Source organism: Rattus rattus, chromosome 2 (genome assembly GCF_011064425.1).
Source record: "Rattus rattus isolate New Zealand chromosome 2, Rrattus_CSIRO_v1, whole genome shotgun sequence".
Classification (NCBI taxonomy): domain Eukaryota; kingdom Metazoa; phylum Chordata; class Mammalia; order Rodentia; family Muridae; genus Rattus; species Rattus rattus.
The window spans coordinates 99,947,354-99,952,356 of NC_046155.1; the positions used below are offsets into that span (position 1 = coordinate 99,947,354).

The 5,003-nt window shown below is 45.5% G+C and overlaps 1 pseudogene; it reads left to right on the plus strand.

Moving 5' to 3' along the window:
* The first annotated feature begins 1,971 nt into the window (after positions 1-1,971).
* Positions 1,972-2,946, plus strand: LOC116893969 (annotated as a pseudogene).
* Positions 2,947-5,003: the final 2,057 nt, after the last annotated feature.

A 5,003-nucleotide genomic window follows, 5' to 3' on the forward strand; every position in this document is an offset into this window, starting at 1 on the left:
CAGGAGACAAATCACAGTCAGCTGCTGTGGACAATCTGAAGCAGCCCCATTATCCCACACCTGGAATCAAAGCAAAACATATTAAATATAATATTAAAACATATTCCCATAACATATCTGTGTTTTTAAAGAGACCAAAATTCTCACTATCCATTCTAGCATATCATCCCATTTAATTCTCAGCCTGGTAGGGTGCCACCAGCCTTCACTTCTCAAGTATGAAACTCTTTGTCTCCTTGACCTTGTAAACTGGTTGCTACCATTAGTCCTTCAATTATCTCTAAGCCAAGGCACGCCACTGAATTCTGCGTTGCAAACATTCTCCTCGGTATCTGTGGCTGCCGCTGCCCATTAAGATTATCAGGGTAAATAGCCTACATCAGTATAGCTTTCAAAGCCTGCGAGATCACAGGCACAAGGCCCAGATCTGTGCTATAGATTTAGAGTGACTAGTGGCTTTATGGTGCCTCCAACAGAAAGTTCTCCATCCCCAGGGAACACATGGTGGGAAGGAATAAATATTTAGGGTTGGTTATTGAAAGTGATGATGAGAGGAGCCAACTTCCCTACCCTCCTCCCCCTCCTTCCTTTCTGCAGTGCTGCAGATCACACAGAGCTTCCTGTGCTCAGTAAATGCCCGTTCACTGAGCTACACCCCCAACCAACTGGGGTCATCTTGTTCCAACTGAATATGCTGACTGGAAGATAATGAATGCAATTCATCTTGGAGGGCAATATCTTACCCACAGAACACTGCCCTCAACTTGACAGCTTAGCTGAGCCATTTCACCAGCAGTCCTGCCTGCCGCTCCCTTCAGATACGTAAAACATGGTAGCACACTGGACCTTATGGTCATTGTCATGCACTTCCTTTGCCATAAGACAAATTTTTGGCCAAAGGCAACATGATTTGGGATGCCATGTCAGTTGATCAGACACCTGAAGTCCAAGCTGCACTAATGGGCAACAGTGTGGGGAAGGTTAGGAGCAGCAACCATTTTAGAGCAGGTGACAATGTCAGTAGTGGGGCTCACTTCCTTTCCTCCAATAACCTTGCTGCCTGTGTTAGGGTTCTCTAAAGGAACAGAGCTGATCAAATGTGTGTGTGTGTGTGTGTGTGTGTGTGTGTGTGTGTGTGTGTGTGTGTGTGTTTATAGCTGGGCAGTAACAATGTACACTTTTGATCCTAGCATTTGGGAGGCAGAGGAAGGAGGATCTCTGTGAGTTTGAGGCCAGCCCGCAGTACAGAGTGAGTTCTGGAACATAATTCAATCAATAAAACTCCTCGTGGACCTGCTCAGCTGCTTGGTTTTAGTTGATTCCGTATGTGGTCAAGCTGACAACTAGGCTTAGCCATCACTCCACTAGACATGGTCAGCCCCAAAGGAATGACACCACACCCGGGGCTCGGCATTAATCACTCTGTTGACATATCAAGCATTTGGCAACAGCAGTTCCACATCTGTTGGGTCCTGGTGGTGCCAAGTGTCCTGAAGGTGATGTTTGGCAAAGTTCCAGTACTTGGACCACCTGAGCTTACCCTCCACTGCCCTTGGTGGAAATTTGCTACACAGTTTTTCCTTGTATTTATTTCTTCACTGTTCAAGGCCTCTCTCTGAAAGCTAGAGCCAGGATAGTAAAACGCTGTGCAAAGAAGAATGGAATTAATGAAAGTTCCCTGTGGGGGAGGGGGGTCGGAGTTATGCAGAAAATCGAGTCTTCAGAACTGATTACTTAAATAAACATTTAAACCAGTGATGAGTGCGATTAGTAAGTGTGAGACAGGGGTTTTGAGAAAAATTATTAAAGAAGAAAAACTTAGGGAAATTCTAGGAGTTGACAAACTGTAATTGAATCATTAGTTTTCAGTGCTGGAGCCGCTGGAGCCGAGCCCAGGACAGGTTGCTGCTACTGCTGCTGCTGCTGCTCACCTGTTGCCCCCATTGTGCACTAAAAGATTCAAAGTCCAAGATGGCAACCCTCAAGAACCAGCTGGTTGTGAATCTTCTTAAGGAAGAACAGGTCCCCCAGAACAAGATTACAGTTGTTGGGGTTGGTGCGGTTGGCATGGCTGTGCCATCCGTATCTTAATGAAGGAGTTGGCCGATGAGCTTGCCCTTGTTGATGTCTTGGAAGACAAGCTAAAGGGAGAGACGATGGATCTCCAGCATGGCAGCCTTTTCCTTAAAACACCAAAAATAGTCTCCAGCAAAGACTATAGAGTGACTGCAAACTCCACGCTGGTCATTATCACGGCGGGGGCCGGTCAGCAAGAGGGAGAGAGCCGACTCGATTTGGTCCAGGGAAACGTGAACATCTTCAGGTTCATCGTTCTGAACATTGTGAAGTAGAGTTCACACTGCAAGCTGCTCATTGTCTCAAATCCAGTGGTAATCTTGCCCTACGTGGTTTGGCAAATCAGCGGCTTTCCCCAAAGCAGAGTTATTGGAAGTGGTTGTGATCTGGATTCAGCTCGGTTCGGTTACCTGAGAAAGGCTGGGGGTTCGCGTGCTGAGCTGTCACGGGTGGGTCCTGGGAGAGCATGGCGACTCCAGTGTGCCTGTGCGGAGTGGTGTGAACATTGCCGGCGTCTCCCTGAAGTCTCTGAACCCAGAGCTGGGCACGGATGCAGACAAGGAGCAGTGGAAGGATGTTCACAGGCAGGTGGTTGACGGTGCATATGAAGTGATCAAACTGAAAGGTTGCACATCCTGGGCCATTGACCTCTCGGTGGCAGACTTGGCCGAGAGCATAATGAAGAACCTTAGGCGGGTGCATCCTATTTCCACCATGATTAAGGGTCTCTATGCAATCAATGATGCCGTCTTCCTCAGTGTCCCGTGTATCCTGAAACAAAATGCAATCTCGGATGTTGTGAAGATGACACTGACTCCTGAGCAGGAGACCCGCCTGAAGAAGAGTGTAGATACCCTCTGGGGAATCTAGAAGGAGCTGCAGCTCTAAAGTCTTCCCAGTGTCCTAGCACTTCACTGTCCAGGCTGCAGCAGGGTTTCTATGGAGACCACACACTTCTCATCTGAGCTGTGGTTAGTACAGTTGTGTTGAGGTGGTCTGGGGGAAAAAGAATCTCAGTTCCCACAGCTCTACCCCGCCTCTCAGTGGTACTTGTGTAGTGGTAACCTGGTGTGTGTGACAGTCCCACTGTCTCCAAGACACACTGCCAGCTGTGTGCAGGCTTTGATTACCCTGGGAGCCTGCTGCACTGCTGTGCTGTGCACCCTCCCCAAACATTGCCTAGGTCATGAGTTCCCAGTCAGTCATAACCTGGCTCCAGTGCGTAAGTCCATTATGCACAACTTATGCATAGATGTTCTACAGGATATTTTCTGTGTTATCTGTGTCTGTAGTGTACATTGCAATAGTATGTGAAGATCTGCATATGGATGACAGAACCAACCACTCTAGTGTTGTGCCAAGGAAAACACCAAATAAACCTTGAACAGTGAAAAAAAAAACCATTAGTTTTCTATGTTCCATTTCAGAACTAAGGAACTAGCATGACAAGGAAGAGATTATGATCATACAGTTAATGACATGCGTTGGTACCTTCCTCAAGGCAAAAGGAAGCAGTTTTAGAAGTCCCAGTGTCCTTCTATTCTTTACAGAGTTGTAATGAAGATAGGAATCGTATTGAAACAAGAGTTCGTGACAGAGACACAGAGAAAAACATTTGGCTCAGTGAACTGCCTGCCTCCTTTATCAGACCAGAACTTCTCTGATATTATAGAAAAACAAAGAACAGACCGCCTATGCTTAGGCAAGGGCTGCACGGTATCTTAAAAATCAAAGATAAAGGGTTGGGGATTTAGCTCAGTGGTAGAGCACTTGCCTAGCAAGCACAAGGCCCTGGGTTCGGTCCCCAGCTCCGAAAAAAAGAATTAAAAAAAAAAAAAAAAGAATCAAAGATAAAGGATGGTGGTCTTATGCCAAATATAAAAGAAATATAGAGGAAGAAAGACAGAATTAAACAGGAGTCAGAGACACTGGACTTTTGTAGGAAACCAAGTTTGATATAACAGGTAGTGGGGAATAAACAGAATCAAATTCGAATAGAGTCACCCTGTCCAGCATCTCTGCAAACACAAGGCTTTCCCACACCAATCTCAAGGAAGAAGATACTCGGTTGAAAGAAAATTGATTTTTCTTATAATGTTAACTTTTAGTTCTCATAAAATTGATGTTTGTGGGCTGGAGAGATGGCTCAGTGGTTAAGAGCACTGACTGTTTTTCCAGAGGTCCTGAGTTCAATTCCCAGCAACCACGTGGTGGCTCACAGCCATCTGTAATGGGATTGATGCCCTCTTCTGGTGTGTCTGAAGACAGCGACAGTGTACTTAAATACATAAGATAAATAAATAAGGGATTGGGGATTTAGCTCAGTAGTAGAGTGCTTGCCTAGCAAGCACAAGGCCCTGGGTTCGGTCACCAGCTCTGAAAAAAAAAGAAAAAAGAAAAAAAGAAGAAGAAAAAGATAAGTAAATAAATCTTAAAAACAAAAAACAAGGGGTTGGGGATTTAGCTCAGTGGTAAAGTGCTTACCTAGCAAGCACAAGGCCCTGGGTTCGGTCCCCAGCTCTAAAAAAAAGAAAAAAAAAAAAAAAACAAAAAAAAAACCCCTGCTGTTTACTTGCTCTGTTCCTCTTAATATTCTTATGTAATCAAGGAAGACTTTAGAAGTAAATGTATTTCGAAAAGCTGTGTAATCAATGAATAAAGGTTCTGAGGAAATGAATTTATGCATAAATAAAGCCTATGAGGACACAGGTTGTCAGAGTAGGTCAAGCCATACAGAGCTGTGCTTCCTCTCTGTCACGTCTCTCATGAAACGATACTGAATGGTGTTCCGAGTCTGAATCCTCTCTCGCCACTCTTGCATACATCCTGCTCCAGGCCCTGCCCTCAGCCGATTGGTCCCCAGCACGGTCCAATCCCTACAACACTAGGTTTGTGCACAGCTTCCGTCCCCACCACAGTAGCTAATC